Raw genomic sequence first — 20,215 nt, forward strand, 5'->3', positions numbered from 1 at the left:
GCCTGAGTCAATGACTTAAATCAAATTGTCATTTTACAAGGATTACCTTATCTTTAAACTTGAGGGCAAGTCATTCTTTATGTCCTCTGTGAATAATAAGCAATATTGTTTTCAAGCCCTACTACTACATTGTTGGGATATAGCATGGGAAGTAACTCCAGGAAGCTAAAGCCAAAAGGTAGTGTCCTCCAGTGGGAGGTACACTCCCAGGGTGCCTGTGAAGTTGAAGAAACACACCAGTGAGATGAGTGCAGTGGAAAATTGAGTTGTCAACAGTCAAGGTTGGGGAGAAAGTATTTGAGAAGAGCAGATGCTGTTCCTTAATAATTGTTTTGGGTGTTCTTAAGCTGAACACAATGTATTTCTCTTCTTTTCTCCAACTTTTGTTTTTTAACATCAGTTGACAAGAATAATATTTCTTATTTTCCTAAACTGTCTTTTCAGGATTGTATATTCTACTGTGTCCTACCTGCTGATACCTTGCATGAACACATCTGTAGCAGGTGGCAGTAAAAAGAGCTACTCCCAAAGGAGAAAACAATAAAGAAGACAGGGGTTGGGCAGGCAGGAAGGTGAAATCTAAGGAAACGGAGATGAGAAAAGTGGAATAGACTGATTTTGAAGAAAAGTCCCTCAGTAAATCTTCATCAAGCACTGATCTGGGACAAAGCATTATGAATGTATTTGTCAGTATTTTTCAGTTGGAAGTGTCAAAAATCCATCTTAGGCAAGCTTAAGCAAAAGACTGGGTGAATACCGGCATGGCTTACGGAATAAACAAGGCAGCTGAGTTCCCTATGGCTGCTTTTTCCTCTGTAAGTTGCATTAGTTTTCTCCAGCTACAGGAAGTACTTCCCTGAACAGCAGAGAACATGACCTCAGGTAGTTCAGGTACTGAACTAACACCATTTTATCTGAGTGACCCAAGATGTAGAATTTTCTCTGAGAGCTCAATTTAATGTATCTTGGGAAGAACTCTGGACCAGGTTGGATCACATACCTCCCTTTAACCAATCATGCAGCACAGGGAAATGGTAGGCTATGATTGCCAAGGTCTGAGTCATACACCCATTCTTGGCTGGGGATGCACTACCATGTTTGACCATTACCATGAGGGCCAAATGTTTAGAGTCAGAAAGAAGCTATTCCTCAAGAAAAGAAACTATTACTAGAAAAGTTGGTGTTATGAGTGAGGAGTGATATTGGGTAAACTCTCCCTGAGCAACAACTGAACTAAAATAAGGAATACAAAGGTGAACAAGGCAGACAGGGATATACACTACCCTCAAGGAACTTACATCCTGTCAGGGAACTCAGACATGTTCATAAATACCTTTATATCTAAAGACCAAAGCAAAAGGTGAAAAAAAAAATTGAAAAGAAGGAAAGGAGGAGAAATAGAAAAGGAAAAAGAAGAAAATGGGCTGAGCAGAGAGCAGATAGGCCTAGCTTTTTATAGGATAACAAATGTATGAGGCTACAAGATGACTGGAATTATAGTCATGGGAAAAGAACAGGTGCAATATGAATGTGCAAGCTAGCTGAATCTATATGATATCTTCAGGGGCATTGTACCTGTGTAAGCCCTTGTGTGGTCATTTTTTTTCTTAACCAAGCAAATCGACGTCAGAGACCTCATTTTCCCTTTTAACTTGGCAAGCATACTTATCTTCCACTAACTAATGAGTTTTATTTTATATTATGCAGACAAAATCCATTATTTTTTAAAAATAAAAAATATGAGAAATTTGAAAAGGGAATTGCTGTCAAATCAAGATGGCAGAGAACAGGAGGGTAGAATAATAAGGGAAGGAGTGAGTAAGGTTCAGGTGGTGTGAGGGAAGATGAATTCTCTGTGCTTGTGACTTTGCCTGTGGCAGATGCATTTTAGTAGGAGTCAAAAGTGTTAGCCTCTGGGCCAGGCTCTGACACCAACTTGCTATGTGGCCTCAGGCAAGTCAATTCACCTCTCTGGACCTCAAATTCCTCATTGCTAAAATGAGAGAGATTGAGTTAAATTAGGAATGGCAAATTGTTTTGCCACATGTGCCAATTCTGATCAATTAGCAGTGAGAAGGGTTGTGTCTGGATTCAGTGGGAAAGACTTCAAGCAATGAGACAGGTAATATGTTAAGCCATCATCTGTTGTTAGTGCTTTAGTGGGAATTGGTTTTCCAGGATTTTTCCATGTGACAGATGAGGCATTTTTTATCCCCCTGGGAAGAGTATGAGGATACTGATCCAGCCTCCCATCTCTCCAACCAAACAGAATGTCTCTCAGTTTTCACTGGCAACATCCCTGGAATGAGTTTTCTGCACATTGCTGTCCTAGTCTTTCATTTTATAGTGCTGTGCAACTATTTTTAAGGCATAGGCCTCCTTGAGAATCTAATAATAGCCACAGACCCTTATACTAAATAACATAAATATTCCATATTTTGCATACAGTTTCAGGGGTCCCACAGTCCTCCTGAAGACCAAACGTGTAGCCCCAAGAAAGCTCTCCATGATCATCAATTCCAAATTAAGGAACCTTGAGATTAAATACAATGGTACTTTATTAGGGTGCTAAAATATGGCCAATTATAAATTGAGAAATTAGAAAAAACACTCATTGCATATTAAATGAAGTTGCCTCTGTCAAAACTAACTAGCAGGTAATAGCCTACCTGCATATCCATTTAACATGTTTAGCCCATTCAGTAAAAGAAAATCAGGAATTGTTTTTCTTTTTTAAATAACTGATCGTATGTTTTACTTCAGTATGATAATAATTGTGTTAAATAGTAACTTGAGCAAGATGAAGAGACTTGCTTTAGCTTCTTCACAAATGCAATGAGGTACTTGAATGACTGACTTAAAGTCATGACAGCTGTAATGCTTTCCATATTCTAGTATGTAGTTAAATAATTCACCAGTGCACAGCTTTCTAATGGAATCAAGTTTAGCTCTTTAACTCAGTTGATCTTAATAGATGAGTGGCCCTTAAATCTTAGAGTGCATACAAATTGCCTGGAGTGTGTTTAAATGTAGATTGCCAGGTCCACATCACAAAATTTTTGATCCCTGAGTCTGTGAGAGGAGCCCAGAACTCTACATTATTAAAGACTTCTTCTAGTGATTCTGATGCAGGTGGTTCCAGCAGCATAGTTTAAGAAATATTGCACTAGAGGGTTGGCAGTGGGAGACAAAGATCGTATTTTACTTGTTTTTATTCCGACACAATACTATGTACAAAATAGAAAATACATGCACTCAATAACTTGAATTATTTGTACGTTAGTGAATCATGGAAAAATTGCCTGGGCTTATAAACATTTTGAAGAGTATTGCATACCATAATATAAAAAGTAATGGAAAATGTTAACACTAAACCGTGTGTCTTAGGAATCACAACTAAATTTCCTTTATGATGTTTTTTCAATATGTAAATCATTTTAAGCACTCATTTTCTAATACAATGAAAAGAGCTATGCATACTCTATAATTCAATAAAAATGAAGTAGATGATGTGGTACTTTCTTCTTTTTCCACTATTCTAATGCACCTTGCAAACAGATGCTGTTTGGCAATATGTACATTTAGGTTCTCTTCATGCCATTTCATTGGGGTTTGACTTACTCTGATTTTCATTTAAAAATGAAACCATTATTATCTTTTTTCCTCTTTAAGCTGAGTAGGATACTCTTCAAATTAATCACTAGAAGGAAGGTAAATGGGATTACCAGTGTTTAGCTCCTTTTATGTGCTAGGAACATTAATAAGCGCTTGCAGACATTGTGCCAAGTAAGCCTCACTACAACCCTTTAAGAAACAATTATTATGCCCATTTTACAGATGAAGAAACAGATTCAGAGAAGTAGATTTCTCAATGTCATCTAGCTAGTAGCCAGTAGAACTGGAAATTGTCTTTTGTAACATTTTTATTTATTTTTTTTCAGAACCTAAAAATAGTTTTATTGAGACATAATTCACATGTCATAGAATATACATAAAATGTGTATACCAAAAGCAATTCAATGACTTTTAGCATATTCACATAATTGTGCAGCCATCATCATAGTCAGTTTTATTTTATTTTTTATTTTTTTATTATTTTATTTTTTTAAAATTATACTTTAAGTTCTAAGGTACATGTGCACAACGTGCAGGTTTGTTACATATGTATACATGTGCCGTGTTGGTGTGCTGCACCCATTAACTTGTCATTTACATTAGGTATATCTCCTAATGCTATCCCTCCCTGCTACCCCCACCCCATGACAGGCCCCAGTGTGTGATATTCCCCTTCCTGTGTCCTAGTGTTCTCATTGTTCAATTCCCACCTATGAGTGAGAACATGCGGTGTTTGTTTTTTTGTCCTTGCGATAGTTTACTGAGAATGATGGTTTACAGCTTCATCCATGTCCCTAAAGGACACAAACGCATCCTTTTTATGGCTGCATAGTATTCCATGGTGTATATGTGCCACATTTTCTTAATCCAGTCTGTCACTGATGGACATTTCAGTTGGTTCCAAGTCTTTGCTATTGTGAATACTGCTGCAATAAACATAGGTGTGCATGTGTCTTTATAGCAGCATGATTTATAATCCTTTGGGTATATATCCAGTAATGGAATGGCTGGGTCAAATGGTATTTCTAGTTCTAGATCCTTGAGGAATCACCACACTGTCTTCCACAATAGTTGAACTAGTTTACAGTCCCCCCTATTTCTCCACGTCCTCTCCAGCACCTGTTGTTTCCTGACTTCTTAATGATAACCATTCTGACTGGCGTGAGATGGTGTCTCATTGTGGTTTTGATTTGCATTTCTCTGATGGCCAGTGGTGATGAGCATTTTTTCATGTGTCTGTTGGCTGCATAAATGTCTTCTTTTGAGAAGTGTCTGTTCATATCCTTCACCCACTTTTTGATGGGGTTGTTCGTTTTCTTTCTTGTAAGTTTATTTGAGTTCTTTGTAGATTCTGGATATTAACCCTTTGTCAGATGAGTAGATTGCAAAAATTTTCTCCCATTCTGTAGGTTGCCTGTTCACTCTGATGGTAGTTTCTTTTGCTATGCAGAAACTCTTTAGTTTAATGAGATCCCATTTGTCAATTTTGGCTTTTGTTGCCATTGCTTTTGGTGTTTTAGACATGAAGTCCTTGCCCTTGCCTATGTCTTGAATGGTATTGCCTAGGTTTTCTTCTAGGGTTTTTATGGTTTCATGTCTAACATTTAAGTCTTTAATCCATCTTGAGTTAATTTTTGCATAAGGTGTAAGGAAGGGATCCAGTTTTAGCTTTCAATGTATGGCTAGCCAGTTTTCCCAGCACCATTTATTAAATAGGGAACCCTTTCCCCATTTCTTGTTTTTGTCAGGTTTGTCAAAGACCAGATGGTTGTAGATGTGTGGTATTATTTCTGAGGGCTCTGTTCTGTTCCATTGGTCTGTATCTCTGTTTTGGTACCAGTACCATGCTGTTTTGGTTACTGTAGGCTTGTAGTATAGTTTGAAGTCAGGCAGCGTGGTGTCTCCAGCTTTGTTCTTTTGTCTTAAAATTGTCTTGGAGATGCGGGCTCTTTTTTGGTTCCATATGAAGTTTAAAGTAGTTTTTTCCAATTCTGTGAAGAAAGTCATTGGTAGCTTGATGGGATGGTATTGAATCTATAAATTACCTTGGGCAGTATGGCCATTTTCACATTATTGATTCTTCCTATCCATGAGCATGGAATGTTCTTCCATTTGTCAATGTTCTCTTTTATTTTGTTGAGCAGTGGTTTGTAGTTCTCCTTGAAGATGACCTTCACATCACTTGTAAATTGGATTCCTAGGTATTTTATTCTCTTTGAAGCAATTGTGAATGGGAGTTCACTCATGATTTGGCCGTTTGTCTGTTATTGGTGTATAAGAATGCTTGTGATTTTTGCACATTGATTTTGTATCCTGAGACTGCTGAAGTTGCTTATCAGCTTAAGGAGATTTTGGACTGAGACGATGGAGTTTTCTAAACATACAATCATGTCATCTGCAAACAGGGACAATTTGACTTCCTCTTTTCCTAATCGAATACCCTTTCTTTCTCATGCCTGATTGCCCTGGCCAGAACTTCCAACACTGTGTTGAATAGGAGAGGTGGGAGAGGGCATCCCTGTCTTGTGCCAGTTTTCAAAGGGAATGCTTCCAGTTTTTGCCCATTCAGTATGCTATTGGCTGTGGGTTTGTCATAAATAGCTCTTATTATTTTGAGATACATCCCATCAATACCTAATGTATTGAGAGTTTTTAGCATGAAGGGCTGTTGAATTTTGTCAAAGGACTGTAAAAGTTTTAATAAATTCTTTTGAGCACACATATGTTATCAGGACTTGTTGAAATGATATCTTTGAAAAACTCTTTATATATCAATGGCCATAACATGGCAGTGGTACACCTGGGCACGACAGAATGGCTTATGTTGGATCAGATTCGTATTCCAGTGGCAAAGACAAAAATATAACAACACTAAATGTGTGTGTGTGTATATATCAGGGAAAAACAGAGGACTAATAAAACTATTCAGTTTACCCAAACAAATTGGTTTCCTCTGCTAATGTAATTTTATTATTTCTTCTGTGAATCCCAAATTTTCTTGAATTGCCCTAGACATTATTTTTTATTTACAGCTTTTTATGTTTGTTTTATGTACCAGCTACCTATATATGTGTATATGTATGCATAGACATACACATATTTTTAATCTTTTAATAAACATTTTTAATTTTTAATACACATATATTTAATCTTCACAGTTGACATAGGAGGTAGACATCATTGCCATAATTATTTCCATTTTACTCATGGGATAACAGATTAGTGGAGAGATTAAATGATTTATTCAAAACCAAACAATATGAAGTGGCAGAACCAAGTTTGTACCTAAGTCTGTGGGACTTTGAAAGCCTACTCTTCTATCATCTTACCTGTCACAGTAGGCATCACAAACTGAAATACCTACAGAAGCCAGACTAGTAAGTGTAGGTCAGGAGTAAAAATATATATAAATAAATTACTAGGCTTTTTTGGCCACCCTTCTGTTTTCTAGCTTTGGGTAGGGACCTGAGAACAGAGAACTCTTTCTCTGTTATTAGAAAATAACTGGTCTAGTGCAGTGATAAACTGCAACTGATGGTCATCCCTGGTGTCATGAGACAATATGGAGTGGCACAGACTGTAGTGAATGGGACTTAGAGGCCCAGCCATTACTCCCCTTAAGATAACTGCTACATGAATCCATGGTAGTTCAGAAGCACTGGATTTTCTGATTTTTTCAAGAAAAATTGTAATTCTAGATTTTTGTATAACATCTGATTTTTTAAAAATGACTAATTTTTAAAAATTTAGGCAAAATGCTTACCAAACAAAACATGTATGCAGGCCAGATGAAGTTTCTCAACCACTTGTTTTTGACCTCTGGCATTATCACCTATTTGAAGTTTAGACATAAATAGAAAACCAGCATGTGACGTCACATTCACCTTCACTGGCTTCCCAAGTAGACTGTGATAAGGTCCTCCTATTTCAGCTTTACCTATATCTTCTTGTTCCTTCTTACATAGCTGGTAGAGTTAATGTGTCCACAATAATGATGATGTTTGAAGTCCTTAAAGCCTTGTTTTTCTGCTCTAAATACTACATCATACTCTTTTGCTTGTGAAAAACAACGTGGTGGTATACATCATTTTGTTGTTGTTATAGTCACTGCCATCAGGGTTTTCTGATAATGCATTCTGTGAGGCAGCTGCCCCGTGTATTATATTATCAGTCACTGACTATGCTGGCCCAGAAAGAACTCGAGAAGTGGTTCTTGCCACACACCAACTTCACCAGCAGACAGAGCCCTCAGCTCTACTAATCTGTGAAATTGTTTCCCACTTCCCAGCACACTGAAAGCTAATTGCTTTCTTCAATGAAACAAAACGATCCACTGAGCCAGTCTGAGCTGGGAGATTACTCACCTGTTACAGTCAGCTTATCTCTAGGGTTGTTAAATGTTTACTGTTCGGACATAATTAACCTTAAAGACTGAGCAGACCATGTAGGAAGCTTTACCTTTCTGGGTGGTTTTTGTCTCTTATTTTAGAATTGGAAGTCTACTCCCAAGCTAGGAAATGATTTATCTTTACTAGATATTAGAGGTAGTCACATGCTTTTAGTTGATGAATTAATAGCTAAATTAATTATATTTCACAGAGGGACCTAATAATATTCATAGACATCATAATATTCAGTATGAGGATCCTGAATAAGGGAGGGGTGTGTAATTGATGGGCTACTACTGCCCATGTAGATTACAGCAATCATTTTAAAAGGCCAGAGGGAGGGAAAATTAGGCTCCATTGGTTCTGTACTTCATCTCATTTATCAATACTTACCACGTTTTTCAATCAGTTTTCATGTAATGTTATACATTATACACTTTTGGTATGATACAAAGGAATTGATTGCAACTGGACAAACCTAATGATGTTTTAAAACAATCATCCAAAGCCTACTCCTTCATTCTGGTTAAGTGATTACAATATTGGCCTAATCAGTATCTAAAATATGTCATAATACAGCTGGATCATAGAGGTGGTTATTATCGCTGAATAGGTCATGTGAAACACTTTTCTTTCCTGTAGCACAAATACAACTGTGACATTGTGGGAGACAACAGAGCCAAGGAACCACTCGTCTTAATATGAATGCTTATTTCCTAATGATGAAGGCTGCTAGATGGTGGAAATATCTCTCTGTGGAAGTAAGAGGGGCTGAGTTCTTTCTGTCACTTCAAAGTGGAAGAGGGAGGCATATGAGGAAGGGAGCTAGAAGATGTGCTGTGAAGTTTAGAAGGGGAAGTGGCCAGAGGCAAATGCAAATAACCCATGGGTCGATGGTTTTTATTGGTGTCTTAAAAAAGTTTTTGTGATCCTTTTTAGCTTCATAAAAAATTACAGTTCATTCAAGAAAAATATTTTTTAAAAGTGGATTATATTTTAAAAGACCTGATAGCCCCCTTACCCACTCCATTTTATTGAATAGCTATGACCTTAGCTAAGGTGTTTTACCTTTCTTTAAATTGCTTCATTTGTTTATCTATAAATCAAAGATAACAGTAGTATCACCCATAGATTTGCTGTGGGATCTAAATAAGTTTCTGATAGCAATGTCTTTCCAGATCACTGTGTATCTGTTGGTTTAATCTATCTACTATATTATTCAGCCACTCAGTTTTCCCCACACCAGTTTATCATGAATATCACTTCACATTTTTGAATATAGAACTACCTCATTCTTTTAAAGTATGTTTTATATTTCAAAATGTGAACATACTGTAAGTATCAGTATAAGTATAGTATAACTGATACTATAAGTATCAGTCTCCTTTTAAGGAATGTTGTCTTTATTGCCATTATTAGATATTACAAACAAAATTCTGCAACAAATATTCTTTCACATATACTATTCTATATTACCGGAAATGGGATTGCTAGGACAAAGGACCCATATATTTAAAATGTTGATAAATATTACCAATTGTCTTTCAAAGAAGTTGGGGTTATTTACACTGCTTCTAATAGCATCAGATAATTTCCTTCTCTTTGTGCTTTTGCCATCCTTGGCAGAGGTGATTTTGTTTTGTGGTGGTGGTTGTTTTTGTGTGCTGTGTGCTCCTTCACTGTGTGTGTGTGCTTTACTGTGTGTCTGTGTGCCTGTGTGTGTGTGTAGTTTTATTCTGATGCCATTCTCCAAGAATTCTGTAACTGTTATGTTGTCTCCTCTGTTCTACATTCAGTACTTCAGCATTTCTCTGCTATTTTACTGGCCTAGAGTACATCTCTCCAGCATTTTCTGGTACACTGCTTTCAGCCATCCACACACCAAAGGGGCAAAGAACAGCTGTACTTGTAGGAGCATATTTATAGAGCCACTCTTTCTAGCTCCCTGTGGGAATCACTTTAGTTTTAACTAGGTGACCTGTTGTGCAGATGTGACTACAAGGTGGAAGCTGTCCAAGTCTCAATTCTTTTCTTCCTCTCTGTTGAGCTAAAGCTAAATCCTGTGGGACTTAATAAATGTTTACACTTTGGGGCAGGCAGACCTGGCATAGTGGCAGATGGGATTGACTTCTAACTACTTGTTATGATTAATATGATCTGGTGCCCTAAATACCTCTTTCATGGCTCTGTAGCAGTGTTAAGCATGTTCTCCTTAGGATTTAATTTTTAGGGACCATGTAAAACACTATTCACTTTATTTTAACCCTTTGACCTCATTTTGTAAGGCTATTGTTCATGGCTTCGAGGATTGGCATCATGGAAAGAAAAAGGATTCTGGGGTCAGGAGACCTAGATTTTAGTCCAGAATAGCAGGTAGTTGGAGGCTACCTACTAGGCCTGTGTCCACATTCCAGTTTTGCCAACTACTTCCTAGAAAATATATTGGGAAAAGTGTTTAACTTTTTTTTTTTTTTTTTTTTTTGAGACAGAGTCTCACTCTTCTCACCCAGGCTGGGGTGCAATGGTGCTATCTCAGCTCACTGCAACCTCCACCTCCCGGGTTCAAGCAATTCTTCTGCCTCAGACCCCTGAGTAGCTGGGATTACAGGAGCACGTCACCATGCCCAGCTAATTTTTGTATTTTTAGTAGAGACAGGGTTTCACCATGTTGGTCAGATTGGTCTTGAACTCCTGACCTCGTGATCCTCCCACCTCGGCCTCCCACAGTGCTGGGATTATAGGCGTGAGCTACCAGGCCTGGCTGAAGCAAAAGTGTTTCACTTTTTAAGGATTAAGTTTCTTTTTGTGTAAAATGACTATAATAATATGTACTACTGGTATCAATCAACATTCTTGGCTATTGATAATGAAAATGGACTCTGGAAGTTTTAAGCAAAAAGAATGTTATTGAAAGGACATCAGGACTTCACAGAAAACCAGGAAACTGTAGATTCAGTTTTGGAAGACAGGCAGGAATTCAGGTCCTCAAAAGGCTAGGCCACAGGTATGATCTGACTCGGGTGTCCCGTCTGCTGTCCTCCATGATGAATAAATTCTCATATATCTTTTGTATTTGTAGCATCTCCCTCAGGTGTGAATTTCTGGGAGTAATCAACTCACCAAGCCTGAGTTAAGTATCCAAGCTGCCAGAGAAGAGGGAGAAGGAGTAAATGTCTCATTTGGCCTCTACAATGGGAAACATGTTGCTGCCTTCAGCAAGACCACAGAGCAGGAGTAATGGATGGGTTAATAGTGTGGATTCAGGATCCAAAAGCCCTAGGTTCAAATCCCAGTCCCATGTCTTAATTCATTTGTTCTTCACAGATAAATGAGGATTAAGATACTTACCTCATTAGGGTCACTCTGAGGATTGAATGAGTCAATATTTGTCAAGTTCTCAAAATAGTATCTGACATATACTCACTAGATATTATCTCTTAATATTGTTAATTTCCCCAGATAGGAAAGAGTTAATACTGAATAGCCAAACACAAAACAAACAGAAAACCTAACAAACAAACCAATATCAACATTTATAGGTAGTAACTATTCAATATCTAGCCATTGTTTTTCCTATTTTTTAATATGAATTCCATCTCTGAAACTAACTTACTTTCATTAGGATAGATCATTATTATTTTATTTACCTATAAAATGAGAAGGTGGACCACACGACTTTTAACGTACCTGTCAATTCTGGAATACTACCAGTAGGACTCAAGAGAAGGCAGACTTTGCTGGGAAAAGGTAGGGAATGGCTTAGATCTTTGCTGCTCATTACAATAGCCGCATGTGGCTATTGGACGCTTGAAATGCAGCTATTCTAAATTGAGATGTTTTAAGTTTAAACTGTTCAGTAGATTTCAAAGACTTAGAAATGTACTTTACATTACAAAAGAGACTTAAAGTAATACTTTTTAAAAATATTACGTGTGAAATGATTTTATGTATATTAGGTTAAATACAATATATTAGTAAAAATAATTTTATGCACTTATTTTTACTTTTTTAATGCAGCTACTAGAAAACTTAAAATTAGATGTGCGGCTCACATTATATTTCTATTAGCCAGCACTAGACTATGTATATGAGTAAGTCTGGAAACAGTACAATGTTCCTTGATCTTGCATTAGTCAAGATATTTTCATTTTTAATTGACAGAAATCTTATTCAATCTGCTTTTAAAGGAAAAATTAGAATATAATGACTCACATAGCTGAAAAGCACAGGAATAGACTGTCTTCAGGCTTGCCGGAATCCAGGAACTATATCAATGTCATTAACACTCTGTAAGAGCATATGTGTGGACTCTGTGCATCTGTCTCCGCTCTGTTTTCTGCTGTGTGGGTATCACTCCTAGACAAGTTCCTATTTCATAGTAGCCACAGTAATAAACCTAGAGCTTTGAGAGGAGATGGCCTCATCCACTGAGTTCCAACAAACCTAGCTTGGGTCATGTTCAATACCTGCATCAATCACTGTGGTGGGTGCAGGATGCTCTGTATCTGTTGAAAACAGGCTGGGTCACTGGCCTCTCCAGCTCTCCTTAGAGCACAGGTGGAGACAGCCACTTGAAGACTATGGACTGAGAGTGGGTTGCTAAGGAAAGTATGTTTTCTGTTACCAGAACAAGGAAGAATGACTGCTGGACAGGGAAAATCAATAGTCAAAGGTTGTCAGGGGTGAGAGAAAGGATGTACTTATCCTGTGTTTTTCGACTCATGTTGATCCGAGCCAAAAGACCTGTAAGTCACCATCTTCTACCTCTTCCTCACTCAACTCATTCAGTTAGTCACCAAATTCTATTAATTTGCCTCTTAGGCAGTTTCATATATATTCCTAACTTCCTTTCTGTCTTGCACATGTTCCGTTCTGGTTCTAATTTCATTTTGTTTTTTTCTGGTTCTAATCTCATCTTGCTGAAATTCAAAATCTCTTCTCCACATTACTTCCAGAGTAATTATTTATTTAATTCATTTAAAAATATTTGGTGCTGCTGGGAGTTGCTTGGATGTTGTGGTGTGGGACTGAAAGCTTGCAGAAGCAGTGATCACATCGCACAAATAAATTTACTATTTGAAGAAATACAATGATGAGGGGATTGAGTATTGGCATGCCATGTTGCCCAAGGACATAGCCAAGCTGGTCCCTAAAACCCAACTTGATGTCTGAATCCTGGCGTTCCGCAGAGTCAGGGATGAATCCATTATATGATCCATGAACCAGAATCTCACATCTTACTATTCCAGTGCCCACTACCCAAGAAGTCAAATAAATGAAGTCAGCGAGGCACTTTCCATCCTTGAGCTTTACACAGCTGTCCTTGCTTCCTAACATCTTTCTGATAACATTATTATGTTGCCTTCTTGTTTCTCACTTTGATATTTAAAAGATGTTCAACATGCTTTTTGAATGTGCTGGTAACTGTTTTGCTTCTTGAGTAGAGCCGCCACCACCACAACCCAGACAGGTGAGTGATCTGTGGACCACCGACTCAGCTGAGTGTGACCCCAGAAGCCACATTGTGCTCTGTATCCAGAACATACTTGGTAGATGGAGGAAGCATCTGAGATTAAGATCATGGCTGTTACAGGGATCATGTAAACTTGCTGTTTTTGTTTTTTCCTGCCGGGTGTTGTATGTATGGTGACTTATGGATTTATGTTTCAATATATTGGAAACTTTCCATATTATTCAAGAAATCTGTTCATGTTAAAAGCCTTGATTGAAGAGAAAGTTTTCATAATCTAAAAAAAAACCCTATTTTAAAAAGCCCACCAACAACAGACACAGAAAATGTCACAAAGCAAAATGCATTACTTAATGAATTATTCTAAGGCAAACATCTTGTAACCTAACCATGACCAGGTCAGAAAATAGAACTCAGTTAGACATTCTGGAAGCCCCTTCTGTGTACCACATTTCAAACACAATCCCTTTGTCCACCACACCAACTTTTATACTAAACATTTCCTTGACAGTTTTATACTTATCCCTCATCATTTTGTCTTAAAATGTATCTGTTGAAAACACAGGCTGTTTGAACTATGGAGTTTCTCACAGTTTGGATGTGGCTAATTGCAAATGCATAGTACAATTCACTATGTGCCATTGTCCTCTGTATTTTCTGCAGAAAATAGAAGTGGAATTGCTGTGTCATATGGTAACTCTATGTTTAACTTTTTGATGAGCTGAAAAACTGTTTTCCAAATTGCCAGCACCACTTTACATTTCACCTCCAATGCCTAAGAGTTCCAATTTCTTCACATCCTCATTAGTATTTATTATTACATGACTTTTTGATAGTCTAGCTATTCTAGTAGGTGTGAAGTAATATTTCACCGTAGCATGGTTCAGCAGCTCACACTGGTAATTCCAGCACTTTGCGAGGGCAAGGCAGGAGGATTCCTTGAGGCCAGGAGTTCAAGACCAGCCTGGGCATTATAATGAGGCCCTATCTCTACTGAAACAAAAAAATCTCACTGTGGTTTTGATTTGCATTTCTCTAATGATGAATAATGTTGAGTATTTTTTGACGTGTTTATTGACTATCTGTAGATCTTTGGATCTATTCAGATCCTCTGTTCATTTTTAATTGTGTTATTTGTGTTTTTTATTGAATTGTGAGTTCTTTATATATTCTAGATATAAATCCCTTATCAGATGTATGATATGTGAATATTTTCTCGAGTTCCATGGGTTTTCTTTTTCATTTTCTCAGTGATATCATTTGCAGCACAAAGTTGCTAATTTTGATGCAGTGTATCTATTTTCTTATTCTGTTGCTTGTGCTTTTAGTGCCATATCTAAGAAACTATTGGCTAACCCAAGGACAAAAGGATTTACTTTTCTTTTCTTCTAAGAGTTGTTATTTTTAGCTCTTACATTTAGGTCTGTGATTTATTTTAAGTTACTTTTTGTTTATGATATGAGGTCAGGATCCAGCTTCATTCTTATGCGTGTGGATATCTAGTTCCAGCACAATCTGTCAAAAATACTATTCTTTTCTTATTGAGTTATCTTGGTACTCTTACTAAGAATCCGTGACTATAGATACAAGGTTTTACTTCTGAATTATCAGTCATATTTTATTTATTTATATGTCTATCCTTATATAGTACCACATTGTCTTAATTATAGTTGTAGCTTTGTAGTAAATTTTGAAATCAGGTTGTATGAGTTCTCCAAATTTGTTTTTTTTAATGTATTTTAGCAATTTTGTATCCCTTCCATTTCTATATAAATGTTAATATCATCTTGTCAATTTCTGCAAAAGAAAAAAAAAATCTGGGATTTTTGTTGGAGACTGCACTGAATCTGTAGATTGACTTGCAGAATACTATCATTTTAAAAGTGTTGTCATCCATTCATGAACATTTCAACATTTAAAAAAACATTTAATATTTTTAATTTCTTTCAACAATACTTTGTAGTTTTTAGTGTATAAGACTTGCACACCTTTTGTTAAATTTAAATTTATTTGTTCAAATTTGTTAAATTTTCCTGATGGATTGATTATTACAAAATACCCCTCTTCATTGCTAGTAGTATTTGTTTTTGTTGCTGCCCTCGGATCAAAGTAGCTTATTAGTCTTCCAGTATTTTGTCAGAAGTAGTGTTTAAGCCCTTTTTGCTAGCAAGGTTTCAGCTTCTGTTGATGTGTCTGAGTGAAGCTTTGGACATGCTTTGATTCTGTCCTAAGTCTTTTCTCTGATTGCTTCTGAGTGGATGTTTCCTAGCACATGCCACAGCCTTGTGACTACCAGACGCCACAGCCTTGCGACTAGCAGAGTTGACTGTGATATCAGGAAGGCTCTTCTTGGCTCTCATTTTTTTTTCTTTCTTTCCTTTTCTTTTCTCTTCTCTCCTCTTTTTTCTTTTCTTTTCCTTTCCTTTCCTTTCTTCCCCTTCCCCTTCTCCTTCCTTCCTTCCTTCCTTCCTTCCTTTCTTTCTGCCTTTCTTTCTGCCTTTCTTTCCGCCTTTCTTTCTGCCTTTCTATTTATCTCTTTCTTTCCCTCCTTCCCTCCCTCCTTCCAATTTTTCCTTCCTTCTTTTCTCCCTCCCTCTCTTCCTGCCTCCCTCCCTCCCTTCTTTCCTTCCTTCCTTTGATTATTTTGACTTATTTTCTGATTGCTCTGTAATTCTGCTTGTTTTGGAGTTACCAGCCTCTTAATCATCTTCACCAAGATCTCCATTGTTTTTGACAACACTCTTAGGTATCAAACTCTCCACTCTCTGTTTCACTTAAGTTCAGCTCCCTCAGGTAGAGCTGTGGGGCTCTTTGACTTTATAGAACCACAGCTAAGGTGGTTAAGCATGGAGACCTGCTTTTTGAGTGACACCTTTGCTCTATACTATGTACTAGGGATACTAGCGATAAAAGTGGAAGTCTCTGGGGTTTTTTTGTTTTTTGTTTTTTGTTTTTTCTGTTGTTGTTGTTGTTGTTTTTCCTTTTTGGCAAGGAACCTCTACCATCTGGGAAATCTGGATATGAAACAATGTGGTCTCAATATTTTCAGCCTGCTATGGTTTATGTAGAACTTTCTTTATAAAGATAGAGCTTGTCAAAAGAGAGCTCACGTTCTGTTGGCCATGTTTGCCTAGAATCAAGCTTCTGCAACAGGTGTCTGGGGAGTAGTGAAAATAAGAAATACAGGCAGCCTGCCCTTACTTGAGTGAAACTGGAGCCTGACACTAGAATCTGGAAAGTGAGGTTACTATAACCTTCTCTAATGGGGTAGAGTTTCCATTATACTTGGAGCTTATACTTGGAGCTTATAAGGTGAAGGGCATGTAATGGAGTAGGTCATGGCTTAAATGCCATAGGTCCACTGTTCTTACCAAAAGTTCGTAAATTTTTCTTGAATAAATGTTTTCCATTTGTTTATGCAATTATGATAATTTCTAAATACCTTAACAGTTGTTTTTAATAATTTCACCAGATACATTTTTTTTTTTTTTTTTCTGGAGAGAGAGTCTGGTGGTATTCTTACTTCATCATTCTAGAAATTCTGTCTACTATATTTTTCATTTTCTGCTTTCATAAAAGAGAAGGTTCTCTTCCTTTACTATTGTTTATCTTAATAGTATAGTTCATATAAGAAAGGTAGGTGAAAGCTTGATATTTTTCTTAACTTACTGATTTTCAAGATGATGAAGTGTTTTCCTGTCATCCTCCACATGTGACAAGTTACATTAAATATTATCCTAATGAACTCATTGATTTAAACATATTTGATGGCTTAAATCTATTATAACTATTATCATTATGAAGCTCAAGTTGTTCTATCCTTGGCCAGTGGGAGTCTCTTCAACTTGGCTTCTGAGTCCTTTTTATTTTTTGAAGATCTATAGCTGTCTTATTTTATTTTATTTTATTTTTACACAGTAAGTGTATATATTTATGGAGTACATTAGATACTTTGATACAGGCATGCAATAAGCAATAGTCAAATCATAGAAAATGGATATCCATTCCCTCAAGTATTTATCCTGAGTCTTTTTGACATGACTTTGGTAATTTTTGATAACTTTCCTAACACCTCTTTAGTCATTTAAGTAAGTCTTGTTCTATTATAGATTTCCCAGAAAGCTTTTAAGCTAAATTCATCAAATTGTATACATTAAAGATGCATAGTTTTTGCACATCAGTCATGTCTCAATAAATTTTTTTTTAAAGATGCCCTTACATTTTACAGTTAATAATTTGTGCCTTTTATACATGTGAGTTTTGCTAGATACAAAGCCCTTAGCTTCTACTTTCTTTCCTTGAGTATCTTACATGTGATACTACATTTTCTTTTGGCATAAAGTCTTACTATCAAAAAGTCTAATGATAATTTAATATTATTTCATTAATAAGACACATGCTTTCATCTCCAAAAAGTCTGATAATTTTACTAGAAGGATACTGGTGTTGTCTATTCTGGATTGATATTCTGATCTCCATAGTATGCTCTTTCAAAATGTAATTTTTATATATATATATGTGTGTGTGTATGTATATATAAATAATTTCAAATGTATATAATATAGTATATATAATATACAATTCTAATATATATTACATAATGCTATATAGTATTTATAATAAATAGTATTATATTACATATATTATATATGATATGCATATATAGGTACACATATATTTGACAATTAAATTTTTCTTTTTAGCATTTGTTCTGTTCCTTTGCCCCATTTTTTCTTTAGGGACTCCTATTATATGTATGTTGAAATTTTTTTTGGCCTACTTTTTATATTTGACATTTCTCTAGGACACTTTTGATCTCAACTTCTTAATTTTAAATTCTAAGACATTCTCTTTTGTGTTTATGTGCTCTTGTGTTCTAGTTTAGTCTTCAGTTCTTAAATTATTTATCCTTTTACTTATAATCCTTTCATAAACACTGTCATCTAAATATGAGTCTTCTCTAATTCCAATTTATGTTGCTCTTGCATGTTTTGTATCAATTCTTAATGTGTTTGAGAATTTTGGAACAGTGGACTGCAATTCAAATCTCCTTTATGTACCTGTCATTCTGGCATGAATTTATTGTCTGGAAGGGTGTTATCCTGCTCACTTTTCTCTTTTTCTTATAACATCTTTGTATGGAAATTGCTATTCTGTCACTTAGTTTCTCTTTTCTTATTACATCTTTGTATAGAATTTGAACTTAACAGTTTTTGTTGTTTATTTGTATGTGATTATCTTTCCAGAACATTCAGAATAAAGTGGGGTTCAGGATTTTTTTTTAATTCCACAGAACTTCCCCTTCTGTTATTTTGGTATAATTTTCAAAAACATGGTTGCTTGCTTCCTGAAATTTCCTGGCTTTGTTCCCTGTCCTCATTTTGGCCTGGACCTTCTTTTTGTTTCATTATGGTCTCTCTGTCTTGTTTAATTTTTGTTCTACTCATAGCAAATTTTTTTTCTCAATATTTGGCCCCATCTTAGAAAAGAATCCTGATAAGTCAGTATTGAGGATTTATGGTGGTTAAACTGCTTCAATCTGTTCAGTCTAGTTTAGGGAGAGAATCTCCCAGTTTTCTGTTTTTGGTCTTAAATTGGCTTACTATGCTTTCCAGTACATATCTGCTGGCTCTTTGGGAGTTGTCCTATTCGCAAGTGCTTTAAGTCCTACTTTGTTGTTTTTTCTTCTTTCCATACAGATGCGATTATCATGTGGGTCTTGGGACTGTAGGTGATTTGTTCCCTTCTGCTTGTATTTTAATATTTTGGGGGATATTTTGTCAGCTAATTGTGTCATAAATGTCCATGAGTTTCTGCTTCTGTTAGTTAGTTGGTTGATCTTTTAAATGTGGGTAAAACCAATGCTGCCAATTCTGCAATTTCCCCAAAATCCTGCACAGTGATCTTTTTAAAACACAAGTCTATGACAAAAACAAGCAATGGGGAAAGGATTCCCTATTCAACAAATGGGCATTGGGAAAACTGGCTAGCCATATGCAGAAAACTGAAACTGGACCCCCTCCTTACACCTTATATAAAAATTAACTCAAGATGGATTAAAGATTTAAATGTAACACCTAAAACCATAAAAACCCTGGAAGAAAACCTAGGCAATACCATTCAGGACATAGGCATGAACAAAGACTTCATGACTAAAACACCAAAATCAATGGCAACAAAAGCCAAAATTGACAAATGAGATCTCATTAAACTAAAGAGCTTCTGCACAGCAAAAGAAACTATCATGAGAGTGAACAGGCAACCTACAGAATGGGAGAAAATTTTTGCAATCTATCCATCTGACAAAGGGCTAATATCCAGAATCTACAAGGAACTTAAACATATTTACAAGAAACAAAAAAACAACCGCATCAAAAAATGGGCAAAGAATATGAACACACACCTTTCAAAGGAAGACATTTATGCAGCCAACAAACATATGGAAAAAAAAAACTCATCATCACTGGTCATTAGAGAAATGCAAATCAAAACCACAATGAGATACTATCTCATGCCAGTTAGAATGGTGATCATTATCAGGAAACAACAGATGTTGGAGAGGACGCGGAGAAATAGGAATGCTTTTACACTGTTGGTGGAAGTGTAAATTAGTTCAAGCATTGTGGAAGACAGTGTGGCAATTCCTCAAGGATCTAGAACTAGAAATACCATCTGACCCAGCAATTCCATTACTGAGTATATACCCAAAGGATTATAAATCATTCTACTATAAAGACACATA

The 20,215-nt window shown here is 36.3% G+C and overlaps 1 protein-coding gene and 1 pseudogene across 2 annotated transcripts in view; both read left to right on the forward strand.

Annotated features, from left to right (window-relative positions):
* Positions 1-20,215, forward strand: part of KCTD16 (potassium channel tetramerization domain containing 16) — a 318,500-nt gene that overhangs the window by 266,872 nt on the left and 31,413 nt on the right. The window lies entirely within an intron of this gene.
* On the forward strand, positions 762-13,282 carry LOC112626147 (annotated as a pseudogene).

This window comes from Theropithecus gelada, chromosome 6 (genome assembly GCF_003255815.1).
Source record: "Theropithecus gelada isolate Dixy chromosome 6, Tgel_1.0, whole genome shotgun sequence".
Lineage (NCBI taxonomy): Eukaryota > Metazoa > Chordata > Mammalia > Primates > Cercopithecidae > Theropithecus > Theropithecus gelada.